The sequence below is a fragment of the Suricata suricatta genome, chromosome 13 (assembly GCF_006229205.1).
Source record: "Suricata suricatta isolate VVHF042 chromosome 13, meerkat_22Aug2017_6uvM2_HiC, whole genome shotgun sequence".
In the NCBI taxonomy this organism is placed as follows: domain Eukaryota; kingdom Metazoa; phylum Chordata; class Mammalia; order Carnivora; family Herpestidae; genus Suricata; species Suricata suricatta.
Window position 1 is genome coordinate 88,497,059 of NC_043712.1, and position 21,259 is coordinate 88,518,317.

A 21,259-nucleotide genomic window follows, 5' to 3' on the forward strand; every position below is an offset into this window, starting at 1 on the left:
ATCTGGATCATATTATACATTGATTTGTTCTTGGCTTTGAAAAGGGTTTTAGTTTTGCTGCAACCCCATCAAAGGTGTCTACTAAACCACTCTGGTACAGTCTACGTATTGGAAACCCAGCCCGGCAACAAAAGTGCCCTTTGCGTAATGACCCCATCAGCTTATGGTGCACAAAAATGTAATCGCAGGCTTGAGTCGCAAATCATTCCTGTAGCACCAGAAATATTGTAAAGAGATGAAGAAAGTGAGAATGTTTAATTCCTTGGCTATTTAAACTCCCTGGTCCTTTCCAGTGGGTTTCCCCAACAGGACCCCGGGACCCCGGCCTCCCGGTTTGCTTGGAGATGCGACGGTGACAGTTCCTGCCCAGTTCGGGCCCTCCCGGCGGACGACCCAGGCGACGGGCTGCGCCCCGGAGCCAGGCTCGTACATTAGCTTCGGTGCCGGGTGCGCCGTGATGCCCACTGCCCGAGTGCGTGTGACACAAGTCTTCACAGCAAGGCGGCATGAAACGAGTTAGTCTTATTGGAGGAGTTTTGCTCCGCAATTCCGAGTGAACGAGCGGCAGGCACTTCCGCGGCGGGTGGGCGTGAACGCGTGGTTCCCGGGCCACCGCGTGACCGGCCCCCGGGGGTCCTGGCCACCCGACGGCGCCGGAGCTTCCGGTGGGGGTGGGGCGGCGCGTCCAGACAGTCTGTCTCCGGAGGAAAAGGGGCGGAAGGAAGTTGGACCCGCGCCGACGTTTCGTCCGTCGGTGGCCTGTCGCAGGTTGCACGGAGAACAGTCGGGACCGGCCCAGAAAGGGTAGGTTTTGCTGCTCGAGGAGATGGCGCGCGAGTCCTCCTTAGTCCTGGTTTCCACCTGCGACGTCCCTGCGCCTGGCAGCCCGCAGGCCCGGGCCCCTGCTTGGGAAGAGCGGTGTCGTCCGTCAGGGTCCCAGTCCGGAGGGTCCCCGTCTGTGAGCGTCCCCTCTGTCAGCGTCCCCGTCTGTGAGGCTCCCCGCCTGAGTGTCCCGCTTTGTAGTCGTCTCATCAGCAGAGCCGGATGGGGAAAGAGGATGCAAATATTTTCGCACCCATGTAAACAGGAGGCCAACCACATACTTTCTCCTGTCCCCGGGGGACCCGGTACATGAGCCCCTGATGCCCGTGACGCCCCCCAGAAACGGTTGGCAGGCGCAGGGCCCCGCGGACCCCCTCTGCTGCACACTTGTGTGTGTGAGGCCCTGTGGGCGCCCCTTCCTTCTGTGCTGTCACCACAAGGCCGGCCAGAGGCACCAGGGCCGTGTGTGTCGAAACCTGAAACGGAAAAGTAGCCTCACGCTTTTATTTTTTGGCCTACACTGTGCTTCAAAGCCATGTAAGTACTTCTAACATGTAAAATTCGAGCGATGTTCACACTAAAAACGTCTGGATTCTGGCTTCCCCAGGAAAGGCAGGAGCTCCAGCCCTCCAGCAGGCAGGGGCCCCCTGGGCCGAGAAACGGTCACCTCACGGGTTGGTCACAAGCTCTCTGCGCACCCAGGCCCCTCCAGGCCCGGCCACTCGCTCTCCACCCCGGGGAGGCCACCAGCGGCCACCCTGCTCTAGAGAAACGGCGGTGGCCTTGTCCTCGGAGCAACGCCGGAGTCTCAGGGTGGACCTGCCCTGCCTGATGGTGGAACTCCCACTCCCCGGTGCGTCCCCGAGGGGCACAGACAGCGCCTCTGACGCACTGCTCTTTTCTTAATTTACAAGGTCAGCGTTGGGGGAATTTCCCCCAGAGGAAAGCCCAGCCACGGATACAGACAGCACAGACGCAGGGCCTGGGACACGAGACACAGCAACTTCAGGGTCATGCTGTCTGGGATAACAGATGTCAGCTTCTAGAAAGTTCTCCCATAAATTTAACATGGGGCGTGTGCGTCTAGAGAAAACACATTGTTTACTGACATCACTCAGGTAAGCATTAGGAAAAAGTAAGAAATACAGTTTCTGATAAAATATTCTTACGTTGAGCTACTGACTTAAAGATTATGAGAATTTAGAATGAAAGGTATTCTTTATGTGCAAAGCAATATAAATGATGACCGTTAAAAAAAAAACTATTGATTAAATTATGTTATTTTCTAGGATTTATTCAGCACATTTAAGGGTTTGAAAGACCAGTATATTTTTGCTGCCGACATAAAGAGAAAAGACAAATGTTAATAGGAATTTGCTTTTTGAAATGAATCTGTTTTGTTCTTTTTTTTCAAATTTTTATTTAAAGTCCAGTTAGTTAGCATATAGTGTGATCATTGGTTTCAGAAGTAGAATTCAGTGATTCATCACTCACAGAGAACACCCAGTGCTCGCCCCAACAAGTGCCCTCCTCAGTGCCCATCCCCCATCCAGCCCATCCCCCCCACCTCCCTCCATCAACTATCTTTTTTTTTTCTTGAATATTTTATTTATTTTTTGAGAGACAGCATAAGCAGGGGAGGGTCAGAGAGGGAGGGAGACACAGAACCTGAAGACAGGCTCCAAGCTCTGAGCTAGCAGTCAGCACAGAGCCCGATGTGGGGCTCGAACCCACGAACCGCAAGATCATGACCTGAGCCGAAGCCGGACGCTCAACCGACTGAGCCCCCCAGGCGCCCCTTCCATCAACTATCTTAAAGATAGTTTGTTTTCGATCTTTAAGAGTCTCTCATGGTTTGTGTCTCTGTTTTGTTCTTAATTAAGATTTTTCTTTCCTTCATGACACCAAAAACAAAGGTAACAAAAGCAACATTTTTTAAAGGGTGCACAACAGAGGAAACTTCAACAAAATGGGAAGGCAGCCTACTGAGTGGGAGAAAATAGTTACAAACTATATAAGAACTTAATATATAAAATATATGAAGAATTCATACAACCCAGTAGAAAAAAATCCAATTAAAAAATGAGCAAAGGAACTGAATAAACATTTTTCTTTCCTTTTTTTAAAAATTTTTTGATATTTATTCATGTTTGAGAGACAGTGTGAGCAGGGGAGGAGCAGAGAGAGAGGGAGACACAGAATCCGAAGTAGGCTCCAGGCTCCAAACTGTCAGCACAGAGCCTGTTATGGGGTTTGAGCCCACAAACAGCGACATCATGACCTGAGCTGAAGTCGGACGCTTAGCCGACTGAGCCCCCCAGGCGCCTCTTGAATAAACATTTTCCCAAATTAAACATGCAGATATGAACGGACACATGAAAATATGTTCAGCATCAGTCATCACCAGGGAAATCCGAATCAGAACCAGAGTAAGATACCACCTCATGCCCGTCTGAATGGCTGTTAACAAAAAGGCAAGAAATAAGTGCTAGCAAGCATGTGGAGGAACAGGAACGCTCCTGCACTGCTGCTGGGAGTGCAGACTGATGCGGCCGCTCTGCAGAACAGTGTGGAGGCTCCTCAGAAAACTGAAAGTAGAACCCCCTTACCACCCAGCAATTCCACTCCTGGGAATATATCCAAAGAAAATGGAATGGTGTCTCAAAGACCCCCGTGTTCACTGCAGGATGACTCACAATGGCTAAAACAGAAAAGTATAGTGTGCGTTATATGAGAAGTTAATATACACAGTTATGTTTAAGGAGGATGTGGCACACATTTATAATGGAGTATTACTCAGCTGTGAAAAAGGAGGAAAGCTTGCCGTTTACAAGAGCATATGAGAGAAGTCAGGTGGAGAAAGGCAGTTACCGCATGGCGTCACTTATATGTGGAACCCAAAAAAAAAAAAAAAAGGGTCAAGCTCTCAGAAACCAAGCATAGAATGGTGGTGGCCTGGGGCTCAGGGGCGGTGGGCGAGATGCAGAGGCTGGTCAAAGGGCCCAAACCTCCCGCTATGAGATGAATAGGGTTGGAGACGCTCAGGTAGGACGTGCTGAGCACCGCTGCTGCTCCCGTCTTGCACGACTGACATTTGCTGAGACAGTAGGGCGTACGTGTTTCCACACACACGAGACGTGAGGTGACAGGCGAGTTTAACCAGATGGAGTGACTCCTGTCACTAACTGTGTGTCAGAGCACCATGACCTGCACTTTAAGTATCTTGCAATCTTGTCAATCGTACCTCGAAAAAGCTGAAATTTAAAAAAAATTCCTTCAAAAACCCCTCTGAGAGCCAGGAGATCCCCAGAAACCTTGAGCGAGGACTTGGCGCCCGCTAAGACTCACTCGGTGTCAGACTGTAGCCACGCAGACTGCACCACCCTGCCTGGAGTAAAAAAAAATGCACATCTCGCCCCCTGCAGGAGGCATACTTGAAATAAAAAGTGTAAGTGTAAGGGAACAAACTGAGGGTTGCTGGAGCTGGGGGAGGGGAGGGGCACTAAGGAGGACACTTGTTGGGATGGGCCGTGGGTGTTGTAAATGAGAATTACTGAATTCTGTTCCTGAAATCATGATTACACTGTATGTTAACCAACTTGGATGTAATTTTTTAAAAAATAATTTAAAAATGTTTAAGTGTAGGGGCACCTGGGTGGCTCAGCTGCTTAAGCATCGGACTCTTGATTTTAGCTCAGGGCATGATTTCACAGTTAGTGAGTTCAAGCCCCACATAGGGCTCTGTCCTGACGGTGCAGAGCCTGCTTGGGACTCTCGTTCTCTCCCTCTCTCTGCCTCTCCCCTGCTCATGCATTCTCTCTCTCTCTCTCAAAATAAATCAACTTCAAAAACTTAGGAAGTGTATTAGAAAGGAAATGTGTCCTGCTGGTGCTGACGGAAAGCACTGGCAAGTCGCCGAGAGACAACGACCGTCCGCGGAAATACTTGAAATGACACTGAATTCCTTTGGCCCCAGAAGCGTGCACAGCCTGCTGAATAAAGGGGGGCCCTCCCGTGCCGGCCCGATGACAGGGGACCGGAGCTGGCTCTGAGGTGACCCCCCAGAATGAGGCCATAAGCCAAGGCCGATTTCAGCGTCAGGCCAGAGTCTCGGGCCGGACGCGGGTGGGAGCCCAGACGTGCGGCTCTCAGGAGGCCGGCGGCTGGACCCTGGCCGAGCCCAGCCCCCGGGCAGGAGCCTAGCTCGGACGGACACGTGTCCAGCGGTGTGTGGCCTGCTTCACGTAAGTTTGCCGACGGCCAGGCACACGCGTGGTGGCTCTTGTCCCCTCCCTGGCTTAGCCCCAGCTCAGTGCAGACATCCCCTCTATTTTTTTTATTTATTTTTTTAATGATTTTTATTTATTTTTGAGAGACAGAGATAGTGTGAGCAGGGGAGGGTCAGAGAGAGGGAGACACAGAATCTGAAGCAGGCTCCAGGCCTGAGCTAGCTGTCAGCACAGAGCCCGACGCGGGGCTCGAACTCACGAACCGTGAGATCAAGACCTGAGCTGAAGCCGGCCGCTGAACCGACTGAGCCCCCGGGCGCCCCGGGACTATTTATTTGTAAGCTGATCATATCGCGCCCCCGAAACCCAACCACAGAAACAGCGGCACAGCAAGAGTAAACCTACAGATTCCCTGATGACAGCCAGCTTCCGTGACACAGAAAGCAAAGATATAGCTAAATAAGATCGGTTTTCCACCCAACCAGAGACGAGGCCTCCTTCTAAAAGTGGCGTTTTAACCGCCCTACACGCCACCTGTACCTGAGTGGCTGGAGGCGCTGGGAATGTCCCGCTGGGTCCGAACCGCGTAAACCCCGTGGGGGAGAAGCAGCCGGCTCGGGCTCACTGGGTCCTCGCCCCGGGAAGCGGAAATCAACAAATGTGACATGCGCTTGTGACATGCACTGTGTTGGTCACGAGAAGTACCTACCAGAGCCGTAGATGGAGGGGCGACAAAGTCAGGACTTCCCGTGTTCCCACCCCGCGAGGGAGGCACTGAGGGCCCTCTGCCCTGCACAGGGCAGGGCTCCCAGCTCCTGGCGCAGAGCTGCGTCCCAAGGCTGTTTGCCACCTGGCAAGATGCGATCCGAGCCTCCTACACGCCCTCATTTGCCGCCCAGACCGGTCTCCTAAGAGAACCTGGCTCCCAGGACAGAAGGGAGAAGAACTGAACGTCACTGGGCAGGAGTAAACTGGTGTCCTGGTTTATATATTAGTCTCTTGAAAGTTTGGTTAACTTGAGTTTAATGTGGATGCGGAGACCCTGCCAGGGAGCTGGTTCCTCGGAGAACACCGAGTGGCCAGCAGACACCTTCCTTGGCATCAGAGTGGGGCCGAGGCTTTACCACTGATGAAAATGACAGGAAATTCAGAATCAGCCCTCCACCAATACCCCAAAGACCGTCCTGTGTGTCATTTTCCATCAGAAACTATTTTCTCCAAGGAGGAAAGTTCCTACACGTTTTGTTTTCTGAGTCGTCCTCAGCACAAGCCTCTCCTTCGGAACTAGGTAACCCAGAGGGAGGATTTAGTAATACGCAGAGGCCCTGATTCCCCTTGGAAAAAACTGTCGTGTATCTTATTGCAAATTATCAAAACCGTAGTTTAATTCATTTCAAGTCGCAGGCAGCAATATTGGAAACTATTCTGCCTGAGCAAGTGTACACAAAGTGTGGATTTATGACATCATCAAGAGAAGTTTCAGGATCAGTAATAACACGAGAAATAAGGAACTCATTTTAAATAATGACCATAGTTTCTGGAACTCTCCTCACCTTGTATTTGTCTAAAAAGCATATTCCCCCCTATTGAATTTTTAACACTTAACATTGGCACAAAACAGTTCCTCCAGAAATGTTTCTTTAAAAATGATGTTATTACACATTTAGTTCTCCTAAAATGTGCCAAATTGACAAGGTACAGATGTCTCGATTCTAAATGTGTAAAATTGCAAGTTTATTAGAAAATTAAGTTTTGGGGCACCTGGGTGGCTCAGTCGGTTAAATGTCCAACTTCAGCTCAAATCATAATTTCAAGGTTCATGAATGAGTTCGAGCCCCACATCAGTCCCTGAGCTGACAGCTCGGAACCTGGAGCCTGCTTCAGATTATGTGTCTCCCTCTCTCTCTGCCCCTCCCCCTCTCATGCTCAGTCTCTCTCTCTCTCTCTCAGTTTCTCTCTCTTTCAAAAATAAACACTAAAAATTTTTTAATTAAAAGAAATAGGGGCACCTAGGAGGCTCAGTTAGTTATACATCTGACTTTGGCTCAGGTCACGATCTCACGGTTCATGGGTTTGAGCCCCGCGTTGGGCTCTGTGCTGACAGCTCAGAGCCTGGAGTATGCTTTGGATTCTGTATCTCCCTCTCTTTCTCCTCCTTCCAACCTCAGGTTCTGGCTCCCTCTCTCTGTCTCTCAAAAATAAACATTAAAAAAAAAAAAAAGTGGAGATAGATTTCAGCAGATCATTAGCCCTGAGGGCCTGGGCCAGGGCTCCAAGCCTTCCAGAGCCTATGAAACAATCTGTGATTTGAAAAAAGGAAGAAAAAAAATGTGCATTCCAGAAGTAATCTGTTTAACTGTTTACAGAACATAGCCTGGGGTCGTGGACTGTGAACTTGACTGCAGCTTTGTCTGATAGAGTTGCATGGGCTTAAAGATGTTCACTGTGCATCTCTGGGGACCCGCACGCTAGTCTCAGTCCCTGCCTTCCCCAGGCTTTAACTTTAGGGGAAGAGACAGAAAGTGACAAACATGAGGTCGTGTAAGGCCAGAGCTGGGAACAGAACCCAGCAGGCGGGAAGACCCAGGAGTCCGGCGGAGGTGACGTCTGGGCCAGAGCTGTGTGAGGAGCGCCTTGAATTGAGAGGAAGACAAGTAAATCAGCCCTGAGTGTAGGTTTTCTAGTCACCGATGTACGACACTAAGAAGCAGCATGTGGGCCTAATTGTAATACCGCTGGGGCACCTGCGGGGCTCAGCGGGGTAAGCGGCCAACTCTTGATTTCAGTTCAGGTCACGATCTTGCGGTCATGGTATTGAGCCCCACACTGGGCTCTGTGCTGACAGCGCAGAGCCTGCTTGGGATTCTCTCCCTCTCCTTCTCTCTCTGCCCCTCCCCCCACTCTCTCTCTCTCTCTCAAAATAAATGGATAAACTTAAAAATGTTTTTTTTAAATTTTAATACTATATCCTATTTAACCCAATATACCAAAATGTTACTATTTTAACATGTAATTGACATAGACAATTTTATTGAGATTTTTGCTAAGTGGACATGATTGAAACTGATTGAAATGGACCACAGCATAGCATTAATCTAGGGGAAGTGGGTTTTATTAGAGCTTTTGGCCAGTTAGGACCTGGAGAAACCATTCAGCTTTCTTTTGAGAATCTTTTCCTAAGGTACAGGGCAGAAAGATTCCTGATTAGGGTATTTGGGAATATCTTGTATGAATTATTTTAGAATTTTTTTTAGATAGCTTGTAATTTCTAGTATTAATTAACAAAGCCTGCTATATTCCTCCTCCAAGAGAATATGTGCTCATAAAATGTGTGTACATTGGAAAAGAAGTAGGAAGCAGAATGGTAGATTCTGTGGGACAGATGGGTGGTCGACAGCCAGCAGCACACAGGTGTCCCCCCTTCTATGAACGCTCATCAGTGTTCAGCAGAGCATCTTCAGAGGAGGTACTGCTGGACTTGGTGGCTGCCGCTAACCACGGACACAGAGGACCGTGGCGCCTATGCTAAACGACACTAAGTCACACTCTTCCTGGAGGCCAGGTGGCCAGCCCATCTCTTTGGGAATCCACCCCGTGACAGAGGAGTGAGTGACACACAGGAGCACTAGAAGGCACTGTTTCCCAACTAGAAGGAGGAGAATGACCTGTATCCTTGTTGAAATTAGATTTGGGGCCCAAACCAGCAGAGTCTCGCTTGAGCAGCCATTGTGGATTGAAGTGAAAATTTTAGTACGAAGGAGGAAGAGAAGAAACCAGGCTTCTAGGTGCTGCCTTCCCCTCCTTGCCCCTCCTACTGCCTCCCTGCCCATTTACAGCAAGGGGAACTTGGATGCTTCTTCTGTTTCTTGGCGAGGAGGGATCCCGACCCCAGATTTCAGAGTCCACCTGCTGTTGGCAAAGAAAAGCTACTTTCTTTCTGGCAGTATGTCAGCAATTATTAAAGTGACGCCCCGGGACACTGTGAAATGCTTGAACAGGAAATGCTGCCGTGGCTCTTAGTCTCTGTGAGATGGTCATCTGTGTAGCAGACTCTCTGGGAGGCAGGACGTGCTGCACTCCTCTGTCCCGTGGGTTGAAATACAGTGTAATTAGAAGATGGCAAAGACAGGAGCAGACACGTCCTGAGGATGAAAACACGATGGCAAAGCCCAACACCATTCGCTGTGAGGGAAATGCGAATTAAAACCAAGTGGGCTATCACGACAGACCCAACAGAAAGGCTGGAAGGAAAAACATCAACAATGCCAAATGCTGGAAAAGACGCAGAGAATCATTTGTACGCGCAGGGGTGTGAACTTGTGCAGCACTCTGGAGAGCAACTGAGCACACAGTCACCACCTGACCAAGTACACAAACCCTTGGACATTCATCCCTGGGAAATGCAGGCTTATGGCCACAAAAAATCCTTTATGTAAATTTTTAGAGCAGCTTTATTCATAACAGCCAAAAAGTATAAATACCCCAATGTCCTTTGGTGGGTAAAGAGTCACACAGACTCTGTCCATACCACAGAATTCTACTCAGCAATCCAAAGAACTAATTATTTATGCAACAGATTACAATAAGTTCTACTGAGTGGAAAAACATCCAGTTACAAAAGTTTATTGTTCAACTAGTTAAATTTTAGAGATATTATTGGCTTTATTCAGTGATCCATGAATAGACCAGCAATCCCACTAAGCAGATAGAAAGGAGATCCATGGCAGACAAGGTACGAAATGGAAGACTCTTACAAACAAGTTACTAGAAAGAGTGGATTGTTTTAGGCAAGGCCACCTTCCTTTGGGGGAAGGCTGAGGGTCTATCAGGCAGATGACCTCACTAGTGCTGACCAGGTAATCCCAGACTCGCTGGTTAAGATCACACTCCTGGGGGTGCTGAGGTGGCTCAGTCAGTTAAGTGTCCAACTCTTGGTTTTGGCCCAGGTCATGATCTCATGCTTTTGTGAGTTTGAGCACTGCAACAGGCTCTGTGCTAACAGTGTGGACACAGCTTGGGATTCTCTCTTCCTCTCTCCCTCTCTGCCCCTTCCTCACTTGCATTGTCTCTATGTATCTCTCTCAAATAAATAAATAAACTTTAAAAAAAAAGATTACACTTCTGAGAGAGACTGAAACCTGTTATATCAAGTCTTACATTAAGTCTTGGTTTGGTGACATGAGGTTACACTCAAGTGATCCATTTGGACCTGTTTTCTCTTTTTAACAATACCTTATGACCCGTGTATTTGTCATTCTTAAATTGTCAAAATTATGGAGACAGAGTAAAGACTGGTGAAGAGGAGTGATTGCCCAGGTTAGGGGTGAGGTGGGGAGGGCCGGGGTCACCCAGGAGGGTCTTGGGTCACACGAGTACAATATCCTGTCGGTGTCCTGGTGACATCACCCTGTAGCTTTGGATGATGTTACCCTCTGGGGAAATTGGGTGATGGGTGCTCAACATACCTCTGTCTTATTTCCGACAGCTGCACGTGAATACAGAGTTCTCTTTACTTTCATGAGATGGAGCGTGAGTGTAGATGTCTCACTCACCCCGGCCTGCCCACGCACATGTGTCTGCTTACCCTCATAGACATTCCAATTTCTGAACTCTTCTAAGTGACAATTAAATGACCCCAACGATTGATTCACCACTTAAAGGTTGTTATTAGCTGCTGTTTGTCAAAAAATGTATCAGTTTTACTCATTCCCCCTTCCACATGTCACCGAGAGCGCACAGCCAAAAGTCCTGCCTAACCTTCTTTGGTTCTCTCTGAGCAACAGTTGATGCTGGGAAGTGGGGGTTCTGAGACGGTTTTGCTGAAGCGTGTAGGATACAGTAAGAAGACGTGGACGGCGCCGTGGGCACCGAGAGTCAGGCCGGGAGGGCGTTGCCCCCACAGCGAGGACAGTAAATGAGATACTTCCAGCAGGCAAGATTGCTTCAGTGACAGGGCCTACAGTCTGCAAGCCAGTGCGACCAGGGAAGGAGTGAGCAGGCCGCAGGCTCACGAACGTGACCGATAAAGAATAAGACCCCCGTGTGCCAGCAAGGAGGACCACGGCATAAATGCTATCTTCCACGTCGTCTTTTCCGGAAGCACTAAAGACCCAAGTCAAAAACAAACGTACAGCCCGCGCACTGAGCAAGCCAGCTCTGCAGCTGAACAGCCGTAGGTGCTCCCGGTGAGTCACGAATGAATAATGGAACGAACACTTGAAAGGCTAGGACGTTTGTGTAATTATGGAGCCTGCTGAGGAGGGAGCAGCTGTAATGAAAGCCACAGGGAAAAAACGGAAAAAACCACAGCATTCTGGGTAATCTTCTAATCACACTTTGTAACAAGAGAAAAGCCCTTTCAGGCAGGCATGGACCTTTCATTCCCCTAGAAGCTTACCGCTAGGTTTCCAAAGAACAGAATGAAATCCAATGAATATCTTTAGAATTTTTCTTTACTCATTTGGAAAAACAAACGAAGGATAAATATTCCAGAACAAAACAAAATATCAAATTCTACAGTTTCCGGTAAAAGACGCTTTTCTTTGTCCTGAGCTCAGCGCTTTCTGATCTAGAAACCAGTGTGATTACTGTCTCCACAGCAGACCAGGCCCAGGGCCTCGGGCGCCCCCCTGGGACTGCGTCCCCCCCCACTTGCTCCATGGCCACCATTTCCACTCGGCACTGGCTGGGCAGAGTCACTCACGGCCTCGGATAATGCTCGAATCATGTGCCATTTAACGCAAAACACAGAAGGAGCTCCCGATTTCTCACATCCGTTCTTGACACCCCGTGGGAACACTTCTAACTGGAAAGAACACACCGCAAACTCGCACCGTCTTCTCCGTGAGTTCCCCGTTTCCTCCCCCGTCTCTCCCCTTGTCCCAGCTGCGGCCTGCTGCAGACGTTACTGTGATAGAACCGCATCTACTCTGTCACGCTCCTGGGATTCTGCACTCAGGAACTTAGGGACCCCGGCAGGGTGGCTTGTCCGCTCCATGGCGTCTGGAATCTCCAGCTAAGTGGACCAAAATGGCAGGGGCTTCTTTCCTGCCTTATCCGGCACCTGGCCTGGGGTGACCCAAAGGTGGGCTCACCCAGGCCTGGAGCTCTTGCACGTGTCTGTGAGACTTGAACTTCCTCCCAACATGGCTGCTTTAGAGCAGGTCAGCTTCTTACATGGGGTTCCCCTTTCAGCGGGATGGTCTGTCTTCTCCCCTTCACCCGTGGCTGCTTTGACCAACAGAATATGGTGGAGGAGACGCTGTGTGGCATGAGGGCATCCTGCGTTGGCAGGCATCCACACCGCCCTCTAACAGACCACACATACAGGGACCAGCCAAGCTGGGCCAGACTGGACGGCCAGGCCAGGTGACTCAGTAATCAGGTGTGCGACCGTCAGGTGATTGTGGTTTGAAGCCACCTTTCGCTGTTGGAAGCTAATGGATATGCATTCATGTGGGTCAGTACTTCATGGGGTCACGAGCTTTCGGGGAGTTTAGGCCCCGTGAAGGCAGGCACCGGGTGCACCCTGCTCGCCATCTTGTTGCTGATGCTGACACACGTGGGCTCTCGGTGAGGACTCGCTGCTGAGTGAAGTGAGCAGTCCTGCGTCTGCCCTGGACCCGGTCCTCTGCTGCCGGAGTCGTGTGTGCATTGACCTGACTTCTAGGTGAAACCCAGAAAATTCATGTGCCCAGGGGACCAGACTCAATGACATTAACTTTGACGATATAAATGTAAGTGGATACTTCTGTTGGGAATGTTCTGGAACAGAGCTAGTGAATCTTACACAGCTGTGGATTTATAAACACCAGTGAGTTGTACCGTGGCAGTGGGCGAGTTTTATGGTATGTAAACCCTGCCAGCTCTTAAAATCGGGGAGGAAATCTATCATTAAAAAAATAAACGCATATCTAGCTGGAAGAATGTGGGCTGCACAAGGCTGGGAGAAAGATGGAGGGAAAGGCAGGGTCTGGAGACACCCCCGACCCCCGTCCCAGCAATTCTTTCCATCTAAAGTTGACCCAACAAGAAATTCAAGTTCAAGCATACCATTTAAAGCTAAATATGAACCTCCAGGAGCACTGAGTGCGATAATGCGCCCACGATAATCCAGAGGGAGGAGGGCGGAGTGTGTGTGAGCTCAGCCCCATCTTCTGTATCGGGAAGTTTTCCATCACAAAACAGATCAAGGTCGAAAAATGGAGAAACTTCATAATTTGAAATTTTGTTTAAAAAAATTTTTTTAATGTTTATTCATTTTTGAGAGAAAAGAGAGACAGATCACAACCAGGGGAGGGGCAGAGACAGAGGAAGACACAGAATCCGAAGCAGGTTCCAGGCTGTCAGCACAGAGCCCAACACAGAGCTCGAACTCACGAAGGGCGAGATCATGACCTGAGTCTAAGACGCGTAACCACTGAGCCATCCAACGCCCTAACATAATTTGGAATTTTGGAAGTAACTGCCAGAGAAACTAAAAACAGTAATGACTGAATTTCTGCATTTAGGAAATTCCCCACACATTCCCAGACTAAATAATAGTTGGTACCTTTGTGGCAGAAAAGATGTTGAATATAATGTATCACAGAGGCCCTGGGTGGCTCAGTCGGTGAAGTATCCACCTGCAGCTCAGTCGTGATCTCATGCTTCATGGGTTCCAGTCCTGCATCAGGCTCTGTGCTGACAGCTTGGAGCTTGGAGTCTGCTTCGGATTCTGTGTCCCGCCCCCCTCTGCCCCTCCCCCACTGGCGCTCTGTGTGTCTCTCTCTCTCTCTCTCTCTCAAAAACAAACATTAAAAAAAGGAAAGAGATGATGTATCATATCACTGCCGTGTGTGCACATGCTTGTCCAGGTGTGTGCTTGATATTCTCAGAAACCCTTAATAGCAGAAGGAAAGCTAGCCTTGGGGAAACTCACAAAGAACCCCTCATGTATTTATAGTGATCCATTAAGTCTCAGCACCAAAATTCAAAACTTTGTCATAAAGCATTTGTCACAAGCACGCTTTCCACCAGGACAGTGGGCCCTTTGCAGGAGCCACGCTGTCATCGAAACCACAGCATGGCAGGTGTGTGGATGGCCAGCTTCACACACACACACCGGAAGAGGAAGGCCGGCAGTTAGGATGTGTTCAAGGAAAAATATTGACTTTTCCATCTGTCTAGGAACCTGGACATGTGTTGTCTGAATAACAAATCTCTAGTCTTGGGGAGATGAGAGCCGTGTTCTGCACTGTTTAAAATGCACCCCGCTCAGCCCACGTCTGTGGTCCTTGAAATATTACTGAGACCAGACACAATGCAAGGCATCTGGTGAGGAAGGATAGATGGCTTTAATTGAATTCCAAATATGGGGAATCCTCAAGGGTCCCCATATGAAAGCAGTAGTGTTACAAAATCCAGTAGACGATGTGTTTTTAGGAAGTGTGCAGAACTGTGAATGCACTGTGCCTGAGACAGCCCTGGGGGACGAGATGCCTGGAATCCTCCTTAAATACACCCTTCTGTAAGACCGCCGCCCCGGGATCGGAAAATCATTTCTCCACGGGTCACACCTGAAAACTATATATGAAATGCATTGCAATTGTATACTCGTTGCAGTAAGGATGCTCTGATAAAAAAAAATAAAAATAAAGCCCACCTCCCCCAGAGGAGTAGAGCTGCTGAGTCGGGAGCAAGCGTTCAGCCGCCCAACAGCCAATGCATCCTGGCCTCTGGGTTCAAGTCCTCCCCCCACCCCCGTCCTTTGCCTGCTGCGTGGCGTTGGATGGGCTCCGTGGCATCTCCGCCTTCACCTCCCCCATGGAGCTGTGGGCACGGTCCCGGGTTCACAGGACGCGGCGTGAGCGGAGCTACGGTAATTAAGGCAGTGGCTGCTGGGGGCCCAAAGCTCTCTCCCGCACGACCTCTGGCGCCCCGTACCCCCGTGCAACACAGAGGAGCCGGGTCTTTCAGAGTGTTTGCTGATGTCCCGGGGAAGGTCTCCACGAGGGGTTCCCGTGTTGGGGTTCCGCCGGCCCGCACCTGTGCAGAACTGAGCCTGTAAGCAGCCAAGGGATGCTCCTTCTGAAAGATCACCCTGTGCCTCTGCCTTCAATGCCTTAATTCAATGCCTATCATTATTTTTTCATTACAAGGAGTGTGATAGTTAATTTTATCTGTCAGCTCCACTGAAGTGTCCAGACACTTGGTTAAACATGATTCTGGGCATTTTCTGGGTGAGATAAACATTTAAATCAGTAGACTAGTAAGGCAGACCACCTTCCCCAGGGCGGGCATCCAGCCGATGGAGGCCCGAATAGGGCGCACACCGAGGAAGGGAGAGTTCCAGCGGGCACGGGCCTCTGCCTCAGACGTGGTCAGCCCGGCACCCGCCCCCGCAGCTCCCGCGGCTCCAGCGCGCAGCGACCGCAGACCTTGGCCCTTCTCAGCTCCGCAGTCACAGGAGCCCAATCCTTGTAATAAATCCCTATTTGTATATCCTGCTGACCCCGTTTCTCTGGAGAACCCCGATTAATACAGAGGAATTATACATATTAATGTTAAATATTTAACATATCAAAAAAAAAACAATGAAAAAAAATCCCCTATAATCTCAATTCTCGAAATTCCACAGGGACGTGTTGAGGTTCTCTTTCTCAGTCCTTCCCTGTACAGTGTCAGGACACGCAGCTTTGTGATCCCTTTCTTGTACATTGTTACATTTTTCAGAATGTGCTTTAAAAATTTTTTTTAACATTTATTTACTTTTGAGAGACAGAGGGACAGAGCGTGAGCAGGGGAAGGGCAGAGAGAGAGGGAGACCCAGAATCCTAGGCAGGCTCCAGGCTCCAAGCTGTCAGCACAGAGCCCGACGCAGGGCTTGAACTCACAGACCGTGAGATCATGACCTGAGCCGAAGCCGGCCGCTCAACCGACTGAGCCCCCAGGTGCGCTGAGAATATGCTTTTAAAACATTGTTTTTCCCAAATGATAACTGATTCTTGTTATTTTAAAAAAGTGATACAGAAAGAAACACCAAAAAAATATGAATATCATCCTGACTCCATTCGGTTCACAACACCACTAGGCAGCACCTAGGGAGTAACTGTCTACACGTGCTGAAACGTAACCAAGAAAGATGCGGGGGAAGTTACAAACATGGTATTATATTATGCATGCAATTTTTAAGTAAAGTTGTTAAATTAAGTATTCTGGAATTTGATGGAAGAAAATGAAAACAATTTCAGGAGTTTCTGTGGGTTGAATACATATTCCTCATAGGAGAAATTAATTTCTTTTTTTAAAAATTTTTAATGTTTATTTTTGAGATAGAGCACGGGGGGAGAGGCGGAGAGAGGGAGACAGAGAATCCGAAGCAGCTCCAGGCTCCAAGCTGTCAGCACAGAGCCCGATGCGGGGCTCGAACCCAGTAAGGAGCTGAGGGAAGGCCTCACCGGGGGCTCCAGGCACAGCGAGGGGGGCGTGGGGGAGGGGCGTGGGGGAGGGGCGTGGGAGAGCCACCAGAACTGCCAGAGACAGCGGGTCTGCTCGGCCGAGGGCTCCGCCCCTCCGTGACGATGACGTCACTTGGACGTAAAGGCGATGAGAGAGTGATGCCGGGCCGCCGCTCCCGCGTCCCGGAAATGTGCTGTTCGTGGACTGACTGCCCGGTGCGTTTTAACCAGAATGATCCGGGAGAGGGCCGCGCGCGCTCCTTCCGGAGAAGCCGCAGTGCCGCCCGCGAGTCCGCAGGGGGAGCAGACGGTGAGGCTGTCCGTCGGGTAACCCTGCAAACAGCCGAACAAATCTTAACGCCCGGCCCTGTCTGGTAAGGACAGAGGCGGGGAGGAGCCGAGGGCGTTCCGCCTGCTCCTGCGGCTGAGCCCCCCTACCCCCCAGCACTGTCTGCACCCCCAGTCCCTGCGCTGGAAACAAGTGCGACCAGTTCTGGGCGTCTGCGTGGCTCGGACCCGCCAGAGCCAGAATCGGGAACAGCGGTCTGTAGAACGTGGAGTCACTAGTTACAAAAGGGGCACAGAGAGAAAAGTCAGGAGGGAGCTCATGAGAAAAGGCTGAAGTTCATCATGGAAAGTGCCAGAACAGGTCAGTGGTTCCCAAATGCTGGCATCAGAATCTCGTGGGGTTAGGGGCGCCTGGGTGGCTCAGTTGGTTGAGCCTCCGACTTTGGCTCAGGTCAGATCTCACGTTCGTGGGTTCGAGCCCCGCATCGGGCTCTGTGCTGATGGCTAGCTCAGAGCCTGGAGCCTGCTTCCGGTTCTGTTTCCTTCTCTTTCTCTGCCCCTCCCCCTCTCATGCTCTGTCTCTCTTTGTATCAAAATAAATAAAACATTAAAAAAAATAAATTCAAAAAAAGAAAAAAAGAATCTCATGGGGTTAGAGCTGCCAGAGGAAGGCACACCCCAGGGAAATCTGAACTTCAGAGAAACGGTGAAACACTTTCAGTATAAGTATATCCTGTGCAAAACTCAGTTTCTCTAAAATTCAAATTTCTCTGTGCGCCCTGTGTTTTGTTTGCCGTGTCCGGCAGCCTTGCCTCTACCGCCCGTTCGGACGCTGGTCTGGGCTCCACGCTCAGATCCGGTGGGGCCCGGGGACCTGCACTTTCGACCCTTCCACTGGTGATGCTGACGCTGCCGTCTGGGGGTGCACTTGGAGAACGTGGCCCCCAAAGTCCTCCCGCGGGATGACGGCTCTGCTCTCCGGCTGCCAGCTCGCGGGAGGGATGCTCTGGGGACACAGCCCGTGCACGTCACCTCCCGTCTCCCCGGGCAGCGTGCGGCCTCCGTGTTCAGGCAGGGCCGGCTTCCTTACCCTGGGCCTCGGCCCGCCGATGCCCGCTCTGCTTGGACAAGCTCAGCAGAGAGGCGCGAGGCAGGCGGGGGTCGGCGGAGTCTGGCCGGTGAGACACTGGGGCTGCACGCGTGTGACAGTTCTCTCCCGCTGTGTCCCGAGGCCTTCGCCACACGCCAGCCCTTCTCCTGTTGCAGGAGACACTGCTTTTCGATGAGAGGCACGTCCACACGGTGATTAGTTAACTGCTAAACATTTTATAATTTTTTTAAGTTTACATATTTATTTTGAGAGAGCGAAAGCGAGCACAAGCAAGGGAGGGACAGAGAGGGAGACAGAGAATCCCAAGCAGGCTCCATGCTCAGCGCTGAGCCCAACACGGGGCTCGAACCCATGACTGCAGGATCATGACCTGAGCTGATATTGAGCGGGACGCTTAACGGACGCAGCCAGCCAGGCGCCCCTTGCTGCTAAACATTTTAATGTATCAACAGCTTGTTTGTTGGAAGAAGTTGGCCATCCCCCTCCCCCTCGGCAGCCGCAGTGGGGTTGGTACCCAGGCGGGGTCTGTGCCCCTCGGACTCGCCTGGTGGAGTTGCTGAGCCGCGGACTCACTTCTGACCAGGCTTCTCCAGGGGCTCCGGTCCGGAAGCCAAAGCCGCGGCTACCGAAGCGCCGTGTGCTCGGGGCTCCCCAAGTCACGTGATAAAGCCCTGCCGCCAGTGCCCCGGAGTGGCCCTGTGTGCGCGCAGAGCCTTTACGAGTTAGAGTAAAGCGAGGTCCTGAGGGTGGCGGTCATCCAACGTGACTTGTGTCCTTATGGGCGGAGGAGACCAGGACACAGACACGCAGGGAGGGATGAGCACGTGCGGACATCGGGAGAGGACGCGTCTACACCCCAGGAGAGAGGCCTCAGAATCAAGCCTTCCAGCCCCCATATATACATGATTAGGCGCATGTTTAATGAGCTTCCCTTTGCCCCAGATACTAATCACTTTCTTAGATTAACCGTCTGAGTCACACGCACGCTTGCGATTTTCTTGCTGTTGGCTGCACGCACGGTTTAAGCAGGAATCGCTTACGTTGCGAGTTAGGCTGAAGGTAGCAGACGGTTAGGAAATTAGTTCACATGTAAGTGGATCCCATTGACTGACAGACGGAATGTAAGGGCAAAAGAAAGTACAAGCAGACAGAAGACCCTCCCTCCATCCTCCTCAGCTCGATTTTGCGTGTACTGATCGCTCGGCCGTGAGAAGTCCTGTATTTGAAAAGATGTGCAGCACCTTACTGCTTTAGTCCCTCGGCTTTAGTCACCAGCTTGCATCCTTTAAAGTGTTATTATTTTCGGGGCTCAGTTAAGCCTCAGACTTCGGCTCAGGTCATGATCTCATGGTTTGTGAGTTCGAGCCCCGCGTCAGGCTCTGTGCTGACAGCTGGGAGCCTGTAGCCTGCTTTGGATTCTGTGGCTCCCTCTCTCTCTAACCCTCCCCTGCTTGTGCCCTCTTTCTCAAAAATATACATTAATAATGAATAAATTAATTTAAAAAAACATTACTTTTGAGGTCTGAAATGCCACAGCTGAAGCTGGGTCTTAATAATTTAGGGTCAGAGTTCTACAGGGGTGAGGGAACCCATGGCCTGTGGGGAGGGTCCCTTGTGCACAGGGGCCCACCACCCGCCTGTGCACCAGGGCCTGATGGCCAGTGTGGAGGCGCTCCCACTGCGCCACCTGGTGGACCATGTCTGGAATAGACGGCTGAGCGCCCCAGCGGGGTTGGGAGGGCTTGTCAGAAACGCTCCGCTGGGTGGAGCCCAGGGATCTCTGCGATTCTGATGACACTTCATGTGCTAAACAGGGGCCAGAAATTGAACTCTAGGCACAACAAATACGTATATAGTCAAATTACCCAGAAGGGAAAGTATGTTGGTCTTTTTAGAGAATCGGCATTCTGAACACAGGTCTGAAAGCATCTTTGGGAGTGTGGGTCCTACACCCTGTCCTCATCAGAAGATGTGAGGACACAGACAGACACGGGGATGAAGTGGCCTTCTCCCAGGGACAGGCCTCAGGGGAGCCAGCCCTGCCCACACGTGGGTCTCAGGCTTCCAGGCTCCAGACGGGGAGACAATCTGTGCTGTTAGGTGTGTCTGGGGTCCTTGGCCATGGCAGCCGGAGCAGACGAATGCATGCAGTCAAGAACTACTCTCAACAACGTCGTTTAATTGGGAGTTCACTGACTTTTCCTGGATATTGGGTGAGGCCACAGGGTCTGTGCACTAACTGATGAGTGCAGCCTGCGGCGCCTGGAGAGCACCAGCTTCAAGCCAGTGGCTTCTGGAAGGCCGGCTCTCCACTGCACACCTCTCCGTTCCAAAAGTGTGTCAGGTGGAGTCAAGTTCGGACAGGAGAGAAGGGCCCCGACTTCACATCGCAGACCGATGCTAACACTGGAGACCAGCCCGAGGACACTGACGCGGTCACAGGAGGAGCGGATACTGGAGACCAGCCCGAGGACACTGACGCGGTCGCAGGAGGATCGGACGCTGCGGACCAGCCCGCCGACGCTGAGCAGGTGGAAAGGCTGCTGGAGAACCAGCCCCACCGTTTAGGTGCGGTTGCATACTAAGAAGATGAAAGATAATGAGACTGTATATGTGACCCTGAACTACGAAGGCAGAACAGCAGCTCCCAGGGGGCGTCGGGGGCTGCCCGGGGCCTGAGCGCTGGCCCACCCCCGCGCCCACCAGCCCCCGCCCAGGCCTGGGCTTCTCCGCCCCCAGCTGCTGGTTGTGCTGCTGCCGATGGCCGGGAGCGGAGCAGGGTCCTCCGGCCGCAGGCTGACTCCGGTGACGGTCACTCGTGGGGTACGGAGGGGCGGCTCCGGAGCCACGCCCGCCTCAGACCTCCGCAGGGATCCGATGAAGCCTCAGCGGCCTCTGCCTTCTCTGCGGCTCCCGCGTCCCTCCCGCGCGTGGCCCCCGCGCCCTGCAGGCAGATCTCACGCAGACCCCACTCGCAGAAGGACGTGGTCCCGACCACTAGCCGTGGGGAGGGGACAGCAGGCTGGGGAGCACTGCAGGATGCTGCATGCTGTTGCCAGGACGCGGGGCTGTGGCCGTGCGGTAAGAGACCCCGTCATGGGGCGTGTGCCCCCCGTCCACACTCTGCTGCCATTTTCACGGTCCCACAGGACACGTGCGGGCTGCTTTGCAAATGGAGAAAGAGAAGCCCGATTCCTTCCCCGCGACACCTGTGTGATTCCGTCACCGCTCCCAGGTGCCAGGCCGGGTGAGGGAGGGCCCGAGAATCTCAACGCTTTTCTTCCCCTTCAAATGTGAATTGACTACAAGTAGACCTTCACGCAGGGTGATTTCCTACTCCCCACTTTCGTGTCGTTTCCCATACACAGGGA

The 21,259-nt window shown here is 51.4% G+C and overlaps 1 long non-coding RNA gene across 1 annotated transcript in view; it reads left to right on the forward strand.

Annotated features, from left to right (window-relative positions):
* Positions 1 to 10,710, forward strand: part of LOC115276890 — an 11,793-nt gene extending 1,083 nt beyond the window's left edge. The window contains exons 2-3 of the long non-coding RNA XR_003902120.1: positions 1,737 to 1,940; positions 10,537 to 10,710. This is a non-coding gene — a long non-coding RNA (uncharacterized LOC115276890). The remainder of the gene's footprint in view (positions 1 to 1,736; positions 1,941 to 10,536) is intronic.
* Positions 10,711 to 21,259: the final 10,549 nt, after the last annotated feature.